We start from the raw sequence: 18,212 nt of genomic DNA on the forward strand, positions 1-18,212 counted from the left end.
GACCTCCTTCACACCCGCTGCTGCCCATACGTGTCTCTCCCATCCAGTCTGCCTGCTTCTCATTTTTGAGACCCCGAGGTAGAACACTCTGCATCTGCCTTTTGGGAAGGGTCCCAGCGCCCAGACCCTTTGGGACCCTCGACAGGATTCCTCGGGCTGGGGAGACAAGAGCAGTTCGGAATACAACAGTGAATCCAGACTCATTTCGGGCAGCCTCCTACACGTCACCCCCCCCCCCCCAACTACGGGCTTCCTTGCAATCCTTCTGCAGGAGGGTTTTTCTTTTTTGCTTAAAATGGCCTCCTGCACCCAGGGGTGGTCTTGGGAGGGACGGGCATCGAAGGAGGGAGGGTGCTGCCTGTGACTTCACCTGGACCGCAAGGGGTGACGTGGCAGGAGGGGCTGCCGAGGGTCCGGGGAAGGAGGATGTCTTGGGCGGCCATTTGCAGAGAACGGCGGGGACAGGGGGAGGGGCGAGGGAGCCGGGGAGGGGGCCCTGAAGGCGCTCGGCACTAATCCGCCCTGGCACTTCTCTCTCCGCCTCAAAGTCACCACGCTGACCTGGTGCGGGCGTTCGGTGACCGTGCGCTGAACCTGGCCCCTCCACGCCTTCTGCGCAGCTGCCCAGAGGCCAGCCGTGCCTCTTCCTCCTCCTCTCATGCCCGGCAGGCACCTCCAGGCCTTTGGAGAAGCCACAAAAAGAAAGCCATCCCCAGGTAGGAGGCAGCAGATTTCAAGGCGCTCCCCACCTCCTGAGGCTGCCCATCCCACAGCTGAACTGGACTCACAGAATGCTAGAGTGGGAAGGGTACCACAGAGGCCATCTAGTCCCACCCCCTGCTCAGGGCAGGATCAGCCCAGAGCATCCAGGAGAAGGATCTGTCCAGCCGCTGCTTGAGGACCACCAGCCAGGGTTAGCTCCCCACCTCCTGAGGCAGTCTCCAGATAATTTGAAATGGAAGAAGAAAGTTCATATCCAAGGGCACCTTTAAGGCCAACCAGTTTTTATTCTAGGTGCACCCCAAAGCTTATGCCCAGAGTTGAACTGTGCTGATCTGGACTTAGAACTGTGTTCCAGGGTTTTTGGAGTGTGTGTTCCCAGGAGGCAAAGTTCCCTTTGTCACTCTCTCATGGAAGGAAGCCTTGATTTTCAGAAGCTTCAGCTCCCAAAATCTTGTCCGTCTCCATGGGCCTGCAGGCTTGAATGCAGCCGTTCTTCTGCAACCAACATGGAAATCCCCAGAAACGCAACTCTTGTGAGCGCCCCACCCACCCCACCCCACCCCACCCATGATCGGTTGCCTCTTTTGTCACAGTCCAGGATTCGCATGTGGGACAAAGGCGTAGGGGTCAGAATTGTCCCTTGTGGGGTTGTGCTCCAAGCTGCGTCTCCTGTGTGGTGGGACCCGTACTGAGAGGAGGCATGTGCCCCCTGGGAGGGGGGTGAGGCTGAGGGAGCCCGGATAGGCCTGCTCGGTCAGAACAGCTCCTGTCAGCCCAAGATCACGCAGCGGGCTGTGCAATCAAAACAGGCTCACCGGGTCTTGACTGCGGCCCCACACGGGCTCCCCTGCTGGCCCTTGGCACAGAGACTTGGAGCTGCTCGCTCTGGGTTGGGCTGGAGCCATTGGGGTGGAGCCAGGGGTGGGTTAGGGTTAGGGTTAGGGTGGCAGCCCAGCTCACACACGCTGGTGGGTCCTGCAGTCCACGCACAGGCCGGGGTTGTAATGCTGCTCCCCCGAGGAGGCAAGTGTGAGCTCTCGAGGGCACCCAGAGAGATTCCTTGAGAAGGCTGCAGAGTCTCTCTGAGCTACGGGTGCCCGTGAACCCCACCCTCTCTGCCCCGCCTGGCTGCAAACAGAGACAAAGGAGGCCGGATCGCTGCAAAACAAGCGCCAGTCCCTGGGCACCCGGGGCGGGTGAAGCACAGTTGCAGCCGGGGGCCCCGGGAGGCATTTCCCCCCCCCCAATGTGTCAATCAGTAATGGAAGGAGGGTGAAATCGCAGACAAGTGTGAACTCCAGCAGCGGGGGGGACGGGACACAGCACATCTCCCTCTCTGGGCCTGTGTGCCACGCTCTCCCGGCCACACAACAGAGGCGGGAAGCTCTCCTCCGTGGACCTCATGGGGGACTGGCCGGCCGGCCAGCCCATTGCTTTCGAAAGTCCTTGAGTGAAATCAGCCGGCCAGCCGCCAGCAAAGAGCCTCAGGAACGTGTGTGTGTGTGTGTGGGGGGGGGGATTTCAGGGCTGCCACCTGCATCCTGGGGGGTGGAATGCGAGTGCCCCAGAACTGGAGGGGACCCAGACTTCTGCCCAGGCAGCCCCTCTGTCTGTGGGCTATAGCAAAAGGAACAAAATTACCCTGTGGCTCCCACAAGACTAGCAGGTATAACAGAGACGCTGATTCGGTTTCCAGAAGAACTGTTCGATTCAAATTCAGGAGCTCCAGAGACCAACAAGAAGAAGAAGAGTTGGGTTTTATACCCTGCTTTTTACTTCCCCAAGGAGTCCCACCAAAATGACTTACAATCGCCGTCCCTGTAAGTAAGGTAAGTGAGGCTGAGAGAGCTCTGGGAGAACTGCTCTGCAAGAACAGCTCTAAGAGAACTGTGAGTAGCCCAAGATCACCCAGGTGGCTGCATGTGGAGGCGGATCAGAGGCCACTGCTCTTCTCTACTAAACTGCACAACAAGATTTTCAGGGTGTGAGCTTTCGAGAGTCCAAGTGCCCTTCGTAGGACACAAGTAGAGCCGGAATAGAGTCCTTTTATCCAGTCAGAGGGGGTGTTGAAGAGAAAGCCTGCAAAGGACACAGAAGGTCATCAGCTTGCTTGGGGCAGAGGGGAATGTATGGGGGGCAGAAAATTAGCACCTGCGGTGAGAGTAGGATCCGTGTCTTTGTAAGCTTGGAGAGGTACAAGCCGATGTCACCGTCAGTGACCGGGGTGCAAAGGACAGACGTGGAGCCAATGAAGCCCACAAAAAGCCACGTCCCAGTCAACCTCAGATACCACAAGGGGCTTTGGGTTGTTTTGGAGATTCTCCAGGTGGGAGAATCAGGATATTCCGAAATTATAAATTATCTTGGTTCCGTTGGAGGAGATGGCAGCTTCTGTGGGGGCTCTCATCTTTCCAAAAGCTCTGCTCATCAGAGGTTGTGCCTCTAAATCTCCAGGGATTTCCCAAACCAGAGTTGGAATGAAAATCCCACAAGGTCCCTCTGCAACACGCATGATTGATTCGTGCTGACCCTACCTCCCCCCCACAATATCCTGGATATAAGCCTCAATAGTTCCAAAAACGCCATGAGTAAATGTGCAGCTCTCTGCTTTTGGGGAATTAAGTTCTTTCTCTGTGCCTCCTAGCAAAGCAGTCTTCCCTTATTGGCCAGGGCATCAGTTCAAAGACTTCCTGGTTCCCAGTTGCAAGGCATGTCTTAAAGTGACTGCGCTCCAGAAGCCCTAACTTCTCTCAGCAGAGATTTGCCTCTTGGATTTATTCCCCCCTCCTTTGCTGTCTCCAGTCCTCCGCCCCCCCCCCCCAACCTCATTCAAGAAAAGAAAGAAAGAGACTCCTGTTGTGCTTGGCTCCCCCTTCCTTCTGAGCTTCCCCAATCAAGAGCAGAACATTTTCTATTTCAATTGGAGGAAGGGGGGGAGGGATAGAGGAAGACCTGAATTCAAATCGACCTGAATTCAGCAACAGAAAAAACAAAGGAAGCGCAGAATCAGCTCAGGGCCTGACTCCTGTTTCCCAGGCAGAAGCAGCCACTGGAGGCAGCTCCAGGCAGTGTCCCTGACCAGGCTGGCCCAGCCTCACCCCACCTCAGTTGGAGCTCGGGGGGGGGGGGGGGGAGGGGAGGCCGCCCAGGGTTGCTCTTCAGAGGCAGGCACCACTGAACCGCCATGTTTGCCTGGAAAACCCAGCAGGGTCGCAGGGAGTTCACGGCAACTTGGTGGCAGCAAACTGAGAGGCTGTTTGGGCTTCACCGGCTGGCCTCTTCCTCGGTTCTTGTCGACAGAGGCCCGGGGTCGAGGGCGCCCGCCGACACACAGCCTGGACGGAGAGCCACCGCCGTGCCGGGGAGGCGCCGCCTGCTGCCTCCCCCTTGGGGGGCAAGTGCCGTTCGGGGGCGCGGCGGTCAGGGCGAACGGTGCAGGGGCCGCCCTGCGTAACGTGCGGGGCTGCGGCCAAGGCAGCTCTCCTGCACGCCTCCGTGCCCTGATGCATCCTGACGCGCTCGCTGCATTTGGTGCCTCGCCCAAAAGTGATCTGAACGGCCTGCTATGTTCATTGATGCTAATTTGCTCCGTGTTTGGCAGCGGTTCATGGCTCGGTCAGCCTTGCCTGATACTCCGTCCCCGTTTGTCCCACTAAAGGTTTCTCTGTCGGCTCCGCTCAGCCTCCCGCTGCTTTATGAACCGTGAATGGACCGCAGCTGGGGACCGGCACACGTGAGCGCCGCCGCTGCGGCAGCCGGGGGGGGGGGAGGAGGGAGGGGCGGAGGGACACACGACAGGAAGGGGCAGCCCCCCCCCCCAGTGCTGAGAGGGCTCGGCGGGGAAGAGCAGGCAGGCGGAGGAGAGGCCTCTCGAGGGCTTCGGAGCCGGGCCGACTTGCGGGGGCCTCCCCACCTGTGCCAGGAGCATCGCCAGGGGAAGGCTCCCATCACCCCCGGGGTGACTTTGGGGAAATTCCTGGAGATTTGGGGATGGAGCCTGGGGAGGACAGAATCCACAGGGGGGCACAGTGCCCTAGAGAGCCCCCTCCGAAGCAGCCGTTTCCCCCAGGGGAGCTGGTTTCTATAGTCTGGCGAGGCGCTGCCACCCCTGGGATCGCCTGGCGGCTGGCATCCCTACAAGCCCGGCTCCTTGCTGGACCGCCAGAGAAGCTGGCTGGGCCCTGTGCCGGGTGGGATGCAGGACTGGACGGGCCACCGGCTGCTCCCGCAGGGCCCCTCCGAGGTTCTCGTGCCAGGGCAAGCAACCCAGGAAGCCTGCAGTCCGTACACGATGCCGATCGCTACCTCCTGATGTCTGTCCCCACAGCAGTTCATTGCGGTGTCCTGCCTCTGAATATGGAGGTTCCATTTTGGGCTATTGTGCTGAATAGTTTTGTCTGCCGTGTATTTGCCAAACCTGTTTCCAAAGCTACGCACGAGCCACCGAGCCCAGCAACGCCCTGCAGGAACTCCTGGGACGGCAGGGAACAATTTGCACAAGTGCCTGAGAATTCCGTCGGAGGGGCTTGGAACGAGGCTGCCTTGTGCACACCGTCGGTTCACCCCCCCTGACGGGCGGACCCTGCAGGTCTGTTGTGCTGTGAGCATTGCAGAGAGTCACCTCGAGAGAGCCTTGAGACCCAACCCCGTGCGGCCACTTTCTGCGGGGTTCCAAAAACTGGGGTGGAGGGTCCGCATAGCTAGATGGACGGATTCGCAGCAACGTGAATTCCTTGCTCACAGAGGAATCGGAAGATTGGTCCCCACATCCTCCATCACGGCCCTGGCCATCGCAGGGAAGCCTTCTCCTGCAGCTAAGGCACTTGGGAGAGAGAACTCCCCACCCACGGCCCCCCGGGAGCCCCCTGGTGACGGCCCCTCTGAGCTTGACATTGCTCATGACTTTGCCCTCTCCTCAGCTCTGCTCAGGGCTTTATTCATCTAGCCTGAAGGATCATGGTTTGATTGTGCTAGCAAAAGGAGGGAGGGAGGGAGGGAGGGAGGGAGGGAGGGAAGGAAGGAAGGAAGGAAGGAAGGAGGGAGGGAGGGAGGGAGGGAGGGAGGAAGGAAGGAAGGAAGGAAGAGGGAGGGAGGGAGGAAGGAAGGAAGGAGGGAGGGAGGGAGGGAGGGAGGGAGGGAGGAGGGAGGGAGGGAGGGAGGGAGGGAGGAAGGGAGGAGGGAGGGAGGGAGGGAGGGAGGAAGGAGGGAGGGAGGGAGGGAGGGAGGAAGGAAGGAGGGAGGGAGGGAGGGAGGAAGGAAGGAGGGAGGGAGGGAGGGAGGAAGGAAGGAAGGAAGGAGGGAGGGAGGGAGGGAGGGAGGGAGGGAAGGAGGGAGGGAAGGAAGGAAGGAAGGAGGGAGGGAGGGAAGGAAGGAAGGAGGGAGGGAGGGAGGGAGGGAGGGAGGAAGGAAGGAAGGAGGGAGGGAAGGAAGGAAGGAAGGAGGGAGGGAGGGAGGGAGGAGGGAGGGAGGGAGGAAGGAAGGAAGGAGGGAGGGAGGGAGGGAGGGAGGGAAGGAAGGAAGGAAGGAGGAAGGGAGGGAAGGAAGGAAGGAGGGAGGGAGGGAGGGAGGGAGGGAGGAAGGAAGGAAGGAAGGAGGGAGGGAGGGAAGGAAGGAGGGAAGGAAGGAAGGAAGGAAGGAAGGAGGGAGGGAGGAAGGAGGGAGGGAGGGAGGAAGGAAGGAAGAGGGAGGGAGGGAGGGAGGAAGGAAGGAAGGAAGGAAGAGGGAGGGAGGAAGGAAGGAAGGAAGAGGGAGGGAGGGAGGGAGGAAGGAAGGAGGAAGGAAGGAAGGAGGGAGGGAGGAAGGAAGGAAGAGGGAGGGAGGGAGGAAGGAAGAGGGAGGGAGGGAGGGAGGGAGGGAGGGAGGGAGGGAGGAAGGAAGGAAGGAAGGAAGGAAGGAAGGAAGGAAGGAAGGAAGCTTTAATTCAGCATTTTTCAACCTTGTCGCCATGGAGGAGACCCTGAAATATTTTTCAGGCTTCGGGGACCCTGGAAGGGTTGACATGGCCCTCCGGAGAAGTTGGCCCAGAAGAAAGATACAGCAGCCAATCAAGGAGGCTATCCAAACTTGTGGGAAGGGCCATGTAACCCCTGAGCCCAAGCTCAAAACCCTGTTTTAAAATAACAAAAATAATGTTATTGAGATAGGATTGTTTAAAATTAAATGCCCCTTGTGGCTCCGATGTGCTGCAGAGCTGCAGGAAGCTTTTTTGCCCTTCGTTTTTAGGAGGAGTGATTGCACGATAGCACAAAACCCCCTCCTTGCTTTCCCCCCCTAATGCTTCCTGCAGGAAGCCTCCCCCCCCCCCGTGTTTTTCTGGGGGGAAAGAGGCAGCCTAGCAAGTGAGGCAGCGAACAGGGGCCGCCAGAAGTGACGCTGGGAGGGGCGGGGTTGCAAGGGTGAGGAAAGCACACCAGGATGGCCTGAATTTCCACTTATGCATGGCCCAGCACATGATTCAGGCCAGGCCTGGGACCAGCCCAGCCCAGACTCGATTCTGAGTGAAGGTGGGATTTAGACCCATGCATGAACAATCAGTGATCGCAGCCAAATCGGCCATGCAGAAGACGTCACAGTGGCTCAAACCGAGGGGCCATCAGGAGGTCCACCAGCAGAACTCCAGAAGCTTCCCCATGGTGGCCCTGCAAGGACCAAGAGCACGAGGCCTCTCTGCCCCAGACTTGTCCCTTTGTACCTTGCGGCTGACAGCCACTCACGGACCTCTCTTCCAGATCTTTCTCTGGTCCCCTGTGGCAGTCATTCCATGTACTCATGTCTCTTTGGGGGAAGAAGGGCTTCCCATAGAACCCATAGAACCATGGGTCAGCTGGTCTCTCTCTGTCTTCCTGCCTCCCCTCCATGCCCTACTTGATGCTCATGAATCACCCTTCTGGGAAGGATCCATGCAAGAGTTGGCCACCCAAACCACACCCAGGGCTTCCCCCTGAATCTTGCCTCCGCTGCGTAGAGGGAAGACGAGGACATGGCAGAGGAGGGTCATGGGTGCCCATCTTGGGTCCCCTGGCCTGGGAGCCACCTTGGCGTTCCTCAGGAGGTCTTCTTGCCTCCCAGTCCTGCGGCCACCTGGCTCCGAGGAACCTTCCCATTCCGAGGCAGAAGGCTGAAGACTCTGAGCTGCCCAAGGGTGTCTGTTTGCTCCCACACAGACCTCCGGCAGCAGCTAATGTGGTTCAGAGAGACGCCGTTTGGGCCGCAGCCTCCCCTCGGCCTCCCTCCCCTCCCCTCTCACCTTTGGATGCACGGATGGACGGACGGACAGACGGGGCTCCCTGAATCCCAGCGCCATTAGGAAGTCTGTGCACAGAGTGTGAACTTCAGGGAACTTGTGGTGTGGCCCGAGAGAGGAGCCCCTTGACATCCTTCTGCCCCTTTGCAGGCCGCACCGGTGGGGGTTCAGGGGAAGCAGCAGCAGCAGCAGCCAGGGGGGGGGGGTTGCTGTTCCAGACCTTCCGCTTGAGGCTGCCAGGACAGTGACTGGACGCCGTGACACCTTCTGTTCCCGTCAGGAAGCAGCTCAGGGAAGCCACCGGCCTGGAGCTGACGGGGCCGGGATGCTCGCTGCCATCTGGACTGTTCTGCAGAGCTGGAAGTGAAACTCCAGGCGTGAAAAGGAGCCTTTCTGTGACCTGCTCAGGACGAGCGGGCTCAGGCTCACGCCTTGGAGACAGGCTCAGTCCCCGCCAGGCCAGGCACAAACTAGCCAGGCACAGCTCAAAGTTGGGCTGCCATTCTCCAGACATGGGCTGGAGTCCTCCCGGGATTCCAGCCGAACTCCAGACAACAATCCTCAGTTCCCCTGGAGAAGAGAGCGGATTCAGAGGGCACCTTCTACGGTAGGCCGTAGAGTCCAGGGGAAATGGGGGTCCCTCCCCAGGAACTACCCCAAACCTCCAGGAATTTCCCAACTCAGCGTTGGCAACCCTCAGGCCAAAAAGTAGTCTGGTTTCTTTGCCTGCTCAGGTTTAGGGGCCTGGGTACAACCCTCCTGGCTCTTTGCATGAGCTGATCCCTTGGCAGAGCTGGAACTGCAATGCCAGCCCTGGCCACCTGCAGGGAGGGCGACAAAGGGCAGCAGATGGCTGGTCTGCCGCCCCCTTCTCTCTCTCTCTCTCTCTCTCTCTCTGTCTCTCTGTCTCTCAAGCTTGGGTCCTGATCCCTGGCACCTTACAAGCAGCTTGCTCTGCTTACTGCTGAGAAGCACTCACCACTCCAGGCAGCAGCTTGTACCGCATTCTCTCCACACTCTGTCTCAGTGGGCCCTGCGAAGGCCATGGTGGGCCACAAAGGCCGAGAGGGGGCTGGAAAGGAGCTGGTTGTGGAGGGCAGGGGGCGAGGGGAGGTAAGGAACTGCGGCTAATTCAGATTTGTTTGCAGCAATGCAAAGGACTATTTGCTAATGCACAAGGGCCATCAAATAATAGAATCATGGCATTGGAAGGGACCTCCAGGGGCATCAAGCCCGACCCCTGCAGAATGCAGGAAACTGCCTCCCGCTCGCCCCCTGGACGATGCTCATCATCCAGGCCAGAGGGATAAATCAAGGGCAAGAGACCTTTCATCTCGCCTACCTCGCAGGGCTGTTGTGAAGATTCCATGGGATAACATCCAGTTTCCTCTTTAAGAAGGGGAGCCTGTGGAGATTCCTGAGATGTCTCCCATGAGAAGGTGGGTGGACGGACAGACGGACTGACTGGCATAAATGATACCAGAGGGTCACGGTCTTGGTCTGAAGTGATCGTAAAAGGTTTGAAACTGGGGCACTTTTAAGACCAAGGAAAATTAATTGTGGGTAAACGCTTTTGTGTGCACACTCTGAAGAAGTCTGAAGAGGTGTGCATGCAGATGAAATCTTTTATCCAGAATTAAAATTTGTTGGTCTAAAAGGTGCCCCTGGACTCATGGAAAGACAGACAGACAGACAGACAGACAGACAGACAGACAGACTCCTGCTCCCCCTTCAGATCTGTCTCTGCCTCAAACCATTGTGGGTGAGGAACAGAAAACCATCTGTAGTTTTTGCTAAATGCGTGGGCTCAGAGCCGAGAGGCGAAGCTGCTCCCTGGCCAAGAATGTTTGTTTTTGCAAACACGTGCATCAAGCCCCCCCCCGCCCCCCCGCCCCAAGTGCCCTGCGATGTTCTCTTCGGTCTCTCTGGAGAGCGACTGCATGACCTAAATGGATTCCCAGCCGCAGCTCTTAGGATCATTCGGGGTGTTAATAATGCATCTCGGCATGGCTCCGAAAGCACTTAGCCAGCGTCCCAGCCGGAACACCCCTCTGCCTCCTTGTGAGGAAGAGCAAGCTCACAGTGACGGAGCCATACAGAGAGGCCACGCACCGCCTCCTCTCATGCAAAAGGGCCCAATCCACAGGGACATTTCCTTGCACCAGTCCACTGAAGCCAAAAAAGGTTAAAGGACGAGCAGCCTGATAGTATAAATGCAATGCACAGGAAAAAAGAGAAATAATCAAGATAGCCTCCTGCTTTTTGCCTTGCATATAGAAAGCTAGCTCTTCAGGGGAATGGGTGCCAACGCTCATTTGGCAGCTCAGCAAGTCAGCTGTCCACTGGTGGGGGAGAGGCCTCCCAGCGAGCCAGCCCCCACCCCCACCCTGGGCGTCTCAGGGGCTGCCTTTCGGATAGGTCCAGTCCATCAGGGTGGGCGGGGGGGGAGAGTCTCTCCAGCTTTATTAACTCAGCTTCCCTCCCTGCCTCCGGCTGGCTGGCAGACGCTCCCGTTTGGCACGGCCGGCTGCATCTTCTGCGTGGGAGCTAATGGGCGAGTCCTTGGCAAGTAGTTAGGAAGCCGGGCGCAGCATCCTCGGCGGCTGCGGACTGCCCGTTGCTCAGCTGGTGCCTCTCCAGGGGGCTTTTGCCACCCAGGGCCTCGGGGTCCCTCGAGAGCAGGGACAAAGGGCAGAGGAACAGGGCTGGGCCTGCGGGCGGAGGGGGCCCAGGCAGTGCCCTGTCTCTGGCGCTTCCCTTTGCCCCCTCTTCCTTGTGGCTGGGATGGGGGGCAGCAGAGGCCACAGGAGGGGGGGGGGAAAGGCAGGAGCCCAGGGAGCCAGAGAGGAAGCACAGCGCCCAGCCTGGAGGTGCAGGGGCTGGAAAGGCACTACTCAGGGTTGCCAGATCCAGGCTCCTCCACTGTCCTTTTGCTGACCCCCCAAATAGGCGCCCTTTCCCCTTCTGTTCCGCCTCCCACTCCCCCAGTCCTTATCCAAAATCTCTTGGCCTTCATCAGGCAGCAAGCGGAGTCGGTGGCCTTCCTCCGGCCAGGAGAACAAGGGGCTTGTTTGTTTGCTCAGCACCCATGCGGTGTTGATCGTCCACATGGCAGACTGCAGAGATGGGCCCGGATGAGTGGGCAGGCGGATGAATAATGGATACAGGCACAGCTGTGCAGGATTCTGGGGGTCTGCTTTCCCATGGAGGGGGGAGGGGAGACACCCGCCGTCCCCAGCCCAGCCGCCCTGAAATAATCTCAATTATAGGAGCACAGATCATTTTTAATGGCTTGTTTCCTGGGCCGGGCAGCCCTCCCTGCCAGCTCCAATTAGCTCCTCCCTGCCAGCTCCAATTAGCTAATTGCCTTCCCCCTGCAAGCTGATTCCATAGCCCAGGCCCTGAGCCCAAAGGACGACTTTCGATAGAGCAACCATCCGCTGCGCTCCTGAAACCCCCCCCCCCACGCCCCCCCCCCCCAGGGGGTTCTGCAGGTAGGCCAGGCAGAGAGGCCCACGTTGCATTTCCTGCCTGCACCCAGGATGTGGGCAGCCTCCTGCACTCGCCACCCTGTCGGCCCGTCCATGTTGGCCGGCAACCGAGCACATGCCCTGAAACACTGAAAGCACAATGTGTTTTTCTCCTGCAGTGCACATGGGTCACTGTGGGGCATCGAGGGTTGCCAGCCCCCAGGTGGTTCCTGGAGATATACAAAGTGGAGCGCAGCACCAAGCTGCTTAAAAGACTACAATATATTAAGGGAAATGAAATTTGTATAGAAAGGGTCATAAGTGTCTAACCGTTCTGCTCTGCATGCATTCTGTCTGTTGTGGAGGCAAGCAGAGAGGAAGAGCACTCTGGTCAAGGAACCCAAAGACGGAGGAAAGTGGGCTTTTATACCCCACTTTTCACTACCTGAAAAAGTTTCAAAGAGCTTACAAACACTTTCCCTTCCTCTCCCCATGACACCCTGTGAGGGAGGTGGAGCTGAGAGAGCTCTGAGGGAACTGGAACTGGCCCGAGGTCACCCAGCTGGCTGCACGTGGAGGAGGAGTGGAGAATCCAACCTGGCTCTCCAGATGGGAGTCTGCTGCTCTTAACCTCTGCATGACACCAGCTCCCTCTGATGGGCCAATGGCCTGATTGTACAAGGCAATTAGAAGGCCCCTAAGATTGGTGGCAGGGTCAGAGCAATCATGGCTCACTGCTCGCTTCTTCAGATCTGAAGTGAAAAGTGACTCACGAAGAAGAGTTCTTTTATGCACTCTGCTTTTCCCTGCCTGATGGAGTCTCAAAGAGGCTGACCATCTCTTTCCCTTCCTTTCCCCACACCCTGTGAGGCAGGTGGGGCTGAGAGAGCTCTGAGAGAACTGGGACTGGCCCAAGATCACCCAGGTGGTTGCATCTGGCCAGACTAGAGGCCACCGCTCTTAACCATTTTGTCCAGTCCACCTGGCAACTGCCAAGCAGGTCCTGCCATACCAAGGATCCCCACCAGGTGGGGTTGCCAACTCCTGGATGGGGAACTCCTGGGGACAGAGGGGATGGGGGCAGGGTTCAAGGAGGGCTGGGATCTGAGCAGGGGAAATAACAGTCTTGATCCCTTCCCCAGACTAGCAATCATCTCCAGGGGAACTGACCTCTGCAGTCCGGAGACCATCTCCAGGCCCCACCTGGAGGATGGCAACCCCACCACCGGCTCAGGGATTTGCTGCTCATATTCTCCACACACACACACACACACACACACACCTCGCTGTAGATGCAGCCAGCCTCCCTGCTGCGCTGTTTGCCACTGGCCAGAGTGGCACATTTCCTCCTCTTGCTTGCTTCACAACCCTGCCCCCCACCCCGCCGGCCAGTTCATCAGCTTTCTTGACACCCCCGCTAAATGTTGGGGGTCCTGCTGAGCCCCGCAAGCCAACTCCCCCGTAGGCGAGGGGGCCTTTGCGAGCGGCGCACCGTCAGCCGACCCCCGGCCTCCCCCAGGCGGAGAGTCACATTCAATTGCCGTCGCCCTCATCCGAGCCGACAAGGAGCCACACGGCAAAGGTCAGCCCCAGAAAGCTCCTCCGGAGAGCGGCCGGGCGGCCAGAGCGGCGGCGGGAGGGCCAGGTGTCCCCTGCCCCCCCCCCAGCACCTCTTCCCTCCCTTCACCCTCGCTTGAGTCCTGCCTGCTCCCCTGAGGTGAAGGGGGCCAATGGGGGGATGCCAACCTCTGGGGAGGGCCTGGAGATCTCTGGGCACACTTTGGCACCTCTTTCCCGAAACCCTGATGAGCTCTCGGGCACGGTCTCGACCCAAGAGGGAAGACCAACTATTCAAGGCGTTTGTTTCAAGCCCACCCCTCCGATGTGGGGCTTTCCGCTTGTGGAGAACCTTTGAGCCCAGGCGGGTGGCAGAGAGTCACGGCCCCACACCTCCAGGAGTCCTCTCCAGACGTTGACCCAGGGAGGAGGTCAGAGCACAGGACGGCTGGGAGGAACACAGAGACTGGGGCTCCGAGTCGGGTCTGCAGGCTGGCGGGTCAAATCACTGCCCAGGATGCTGGCCTTCGTCCTCAGAGAAGACTTCCTGGTGCCCCATCCCGTTGTCACTCCAGCCACACACGTTGTCACTCCAGCCACACACCTTCATCCACTGTTCACCTGCCCCAAACCCCTGTACAAGATCAGCCTTGTAGGCTGCCAGGACGTGTCCTTTGTGAGCTGAAGGTCCAAAACCATCTATCCAGCCAGGCCGATCTCAAAAGTAAGAAACATCCTGAGGTGGCTCCAAAATGAGTCGGCCAGCTTGGCACCCCAACCTCCAGTTGCTCGGCATCCCAATCCAGAGTTTGGGACGAGGGTGCCTTCCACTCACCTTTCTCCACCTGCTGCCCATCACCATCAAAATGGCCCACAGATTCTCTGGAAGCGCAACCAGGACCGTTCCCGAGGAAGGGTTTCATCCCCAAACCTGTTTCCATTCAAATGGCCGGCCTGAGGGGCACGAGGCCCAGCCGCCCCCACAAGCGCCCGAAGATGCCGCACGGCGGACGGATCCACACGCAAGCTCAGTCCTCATCCTTCTCCGCGGCTGGGTCTGCTCTGCTTCAAGGGGGGCGGGGGCCGAGGGGAGTCAGCCGCTTCCCCACCCGAACGGCCTGAGCAGAGCCACTCTCTGCTTCAAGGTGCCGACCCCCAGGCGAGGTCTCCGGGAACCGCAATGGGTCCCCGCTGGAGAAAATGGAAGTGTTGGGGCTGGGCTGGGCTGGACGGCATTCTCTTCCAGTGAGATCCCCCTCAAGACCAGCCCTCCCCAGGCGCCACCCCCAAAACCAGCAGGAATTTCGCAGCCCAGAACTGGCAACCTACCTCTGCTGTTTCCTGATTCCCAAGGAAGTCCTGGTCTTCCCTTCTGCCAGGTCGGCCTGCGCCATCCTTCCCCTCCTGAGCGCAAGGAGCATCAGAAGGATTGGCTCTCCCTGCCGCTGCACAGAGTGGGTGGAGCCACCGGCGTTATTTGGGTCACCCAACCCCACACAGCCGCCACACCCCCCCTGCCTCGTGACGTGTCAGAGTTGGTTCCTTGTTTCTGTGCTTGCTCATCTGGAGGCCACTGATGCCTGGATGGCCTAGGCTAGCCGGGGCCACCTGGTCAGGTCTGAGAAGCCCAGCAGGGTTAGCACTTGGACGGGAGAGCGCCAGGGGAGGCCGGGGTTGCTACGCAGAGGCAGCAAGGGCCACCCAACACGGACGTCGCTTGCCTGGAAAACTCGATGGGTTGACCGGAACTCGGCCACCACTCGATGGCACCACCAGAGCCTTCCTAATTGGTCAGGCGCAGCTGGTTTTTATGTGGCCGGAGAATTCTGCCAAACCAGACCGAGGCGTAGCTACCGAGTCCGGCACCGTCCTTCTCCCAGAGCCCGACGAGCTGCGCATGAGGGCAGCCACTCCCCGTTGGCACCGCTTCTCAGCAGCGCATTCATGGCCTGTGGGCACGGAGGCCCCTCTCGCCAAGAGGCTAGGGGCAGCTCAATCGCCTGTGGCGGTGAGTCCCCCCGGGGAATTAGGGCTCTGCTCAGGCCCTTTGGTGGGGGAGCAGCTGCCTTCCTCCGGCCCCGGCCCCACCTTGAGGCAGAGCAGCCTCAGCCAGGGAGAAGGACAATAACCATCAATCGCAACGTCATCAAGCACTTCAGTAAAAGCAATAATTAACCACATCAAGTTGAAAGAGTTCATCCTTCAGACAGGACTTTAGCCCAGATTGTCTCCAGGATGTGGCCGAGTCGGTCCGCAAGAGAACAGCTCAAACCCAGCCCAGAAACGCCTTTCAGATCAGCCAGAGATTTGGGATTTGAGCTTTCCAGAGTCGAAGCTCCGTCAGAGGGCAGTGGGAATGGGAATCTGGGAGTCTTTGTACCCCGACTTCTGACAGAGTCATAAAGACTCTGGGATCTCCATTTTAACCCCTAGCTAACAAAGGGAGCTCTGAGTCTCAAGCGCTTGTGGCCCGAAATGGCTGTCAGTCTCTAAGGCCCTCCGGGACTGGCGTTTTTGTCTTTCTGTTAGACCGGAGAATGCACAGCCTGCTGCCCAGGGCTTCCCCAGCCCACTGCCTGAGACTCCCGGAATCATTCTTGAAACCCAAGGAGCCCTACAGGACATATTTAATATACTGTAGATTTATTATCTGCTTTTCAACTCAAACTCCTAAAGTGATGTATAAATGACAAAAAGGACCATAAAAGAGTCAGAGAGGAGCTCATAAGAGATGGAGGAGACCTGGACTTCTCTGGAGAGACCCCGGCTTTTCTCCCCATTGGGGTCCTTGTAGAGAGAGCGTCTCCAAGGTGTGACAGAGTTCACCTGCTAGTCAGGTGGACCAAAGAGGCCGGGAGTTTGATGGCTAGATGGGCCCGGATTTGTTTTTTAAGTGTTGTGCACTGGAACCAAAAGGCAAAGAGGGGGTGGGGGAGGCCACTATGCAGGATCTCTCCTTTTCCCATCCGTTCCTTTGCCTTTTGGTCCCACCCCTCCCCCCAGAAACCAGCCCAGTCTATTTATGTCTGCAGAATGCAGAGAAACAGCTCCCACAGGAGAGCCCTGAGAAGCCCCCCCCCCCGCCCCCGCCTCCCAGCACGTTTTCTTAAACATGTTTTCGGATGGACGCTCTGGGGAAAGGCTGGCTGCGCTGTGAACTGGAAGGTGTGGGCTTCCCGGCTCTCTCCCAATTGCCCCACACCATGGATGGACGGGGGAGGGCTGCTGGTGGTGGGCCGGTGCTGCGCAGAGGCAGGCAAAGGCCACCCCCTCTGTTTGGCTCTTGCCAAGGAAAACCTCGGCTGGCGGGGGGCGGGAGGGCCCACCTCTGAGCTGCCCCCCTGCACTTCTTGGAGGATCTCCCACCCTAGTGTTAATCCGGCCCACCTTGCTCAGGTCCAGGGATCTGCAGCAGGGTGAAGCCCTAGTGGGGGCCAAAACTCAGCCGTGACTCCCTGGCACTTGACACAATACCTAGCGATAGAGAGCGTCATAAAGTTTAAAACGCAGGATAAAAGCCCACCCAGGACAGGGGGGGAAGGGAAGTGCGGCACAAAGCCGAGGGGAGGGGAGCAGGGAGAATTCTTCAGGGCTGGGGCTTCAAGGGTGCTGCCCCCTTCCTACAGCAGAGGGGGGGGGCTTCTCGGACAGAGCGGCCCCTTTTCTTACCCTTCATGCATGGGATGAGACAGGAAGCAAAGAGCCTAGCAGACATTCATCTAGGCTGGTCCAGCCACACCTGAGGGACCCACTGGCGTTTCAGGGCAGGAGCTTTGGAGAGTCAGAGGTCCCTTCATCAGATACAAGCCGGAAAGATCATCTCCCCAAAACTGAGCCGTTCGGCTGGAGACCAACATGCCTATCCTTCGGAACGGAAATTCCTAACTCTCGGAAGGAAGACTTCCGCAGTGGAAGAAGCCCCCAAGGGTGGTCCGTAGAGTTCATTTGGTGACCGGGTTTTGAGCCAAGGTAGAGAAGAATCCAGCCAAGATGCGTCAGACGAGAGGATGCCCCACCCCAGCCTGGCCTCCTTCGCCATCCGTCGGTTCCCCACCCCGGGGACAGGCTGATCTTCCTTCTGCCCGGGATGCAGGATGGGAGCTCCCAAGTCCTTCAGTCTCTGGGGACAGAAATAGGCCAGTCCTCCAGGACGCCTCCCCGCCCCGAAAGCACCCCAAAAGCGAGCGGTCAGGCAGCGGGACTCACCTGAGCATCCCCTTCGGCCTGGCTTCCTCAGCGCTGGGCTGAAAGCGGTCCCAAGTTCAGGCCCAGGGAAGGGGCTGACCCTCCCGGAGGCCTCCCCCCTTCCTGAGGGCGGCTTCTGGCTGGACAGACTGGCTGGTGCCAGAGGGCTCAGGGAGTTAATGAGGTGGAGAACTCGGTGGCGAAGGCCTGACTCGCCTGGTCACCCTTTGCACCCTCCCCAGCGTCCTCCCAAAGCCACAGCGCCCTTAACCCTTGCTCTGCTGCTCCTCCAGCGCATCAGCCAACATCATGGCCAGTATGAGGAATCTTCCCAGGAGGACTGCACTGAAGCACGCCCTTGGACGCCCCCCCCCCTCCCCAACTGGGCTGTCCATCAAAAGAGACAAGAGCGGGAGGATCCTGGCATTCTGTGCCTCTGTTCTCTTGATTCCTCCGAGAGGACAGACTATTGAGGCAGGAGAACTGCCAGAGCTGGGCGTCAGGAGCTCCCCGGGGGTCCAAGGAACCATGATGCACTGGAATTGCCAACCTCCAGGTAGATCTCCTGGAATTACAACGGAGCTGCAGACTACAGCAGGGAGTCTTACGGGGAAGGCTGACTGTGGTGCTGGACCATCTCACAGGCGACGTGCCACATTGTGTGTCCTGCAGGCCGGCTGGCTGGCTGGCTGTGAGTCTGATCTTTGGCTTTCCTTCCATGACGGACAGTCCACACTATGGGCTTTCCCTCGTTCTCAGTGTCCTTACTTGGGTGATCCTATCATGTTTGAGCGGGGGGGGGGGGGGCTGATACACTTGAGTTTTGCAACCTCTAGTGGATAAATCAGTAATACATCACTATATGTCCTGCATGAAAATAGCAGGTATTTATGCTTGGCTTACAGCACTGTAATACTGAATCGACCAGTAGAGGGAGCAAAACATGTTCAGAACAGGGGGCAGGAAAACAAGACTTCCAAAAGCCTTGCGTCTCTGAACAGCTGCCTAATCCCTCCTCCTGACCCCCTCCCCTG

At 58.7% G+C, this 18,212-nt stretch overlaps 1 long non-coding RNA gene across 1 annotated transcript; it reads right to left on the reverse strand.

Moving 5' to 3' along the window:
* Nucleotides 1-1,291: 1,291 nt before the first annotated feature.
* Nucleotides 1,292-17,371, reverse strand: LOC143819560 (uncharacterized). Its single transcript, XR_013225003.1, has 3 exons — nucleotides 17,200-17,371; nucleotides 7,970-8,323; nucleotides 1,292-2,802 (listed from the first exon to the last, which is right to left on the reverse strand). It is a non-coding gene; the product is annotated as an uncharacterized LOC143819560 (long non-coding RNA).
* Nucleotides 17,372-18,212: the final 841 nt, after the last annotated feature.

This window comes from Paroedura picta, chromosome 10, assembly GCF_049243985.1.
Source record: "Paroedura picta isolate Pp20150507F chromosome 10, Ppicta_v3.0, whole genome shotgun sequence".
NCBI classification, from domain to species: Eukaryota; Metazoa; Chordata; class Lepidosauria; order Squamata; family Gekkonidae; genus Paroedura; species Paroedura picta.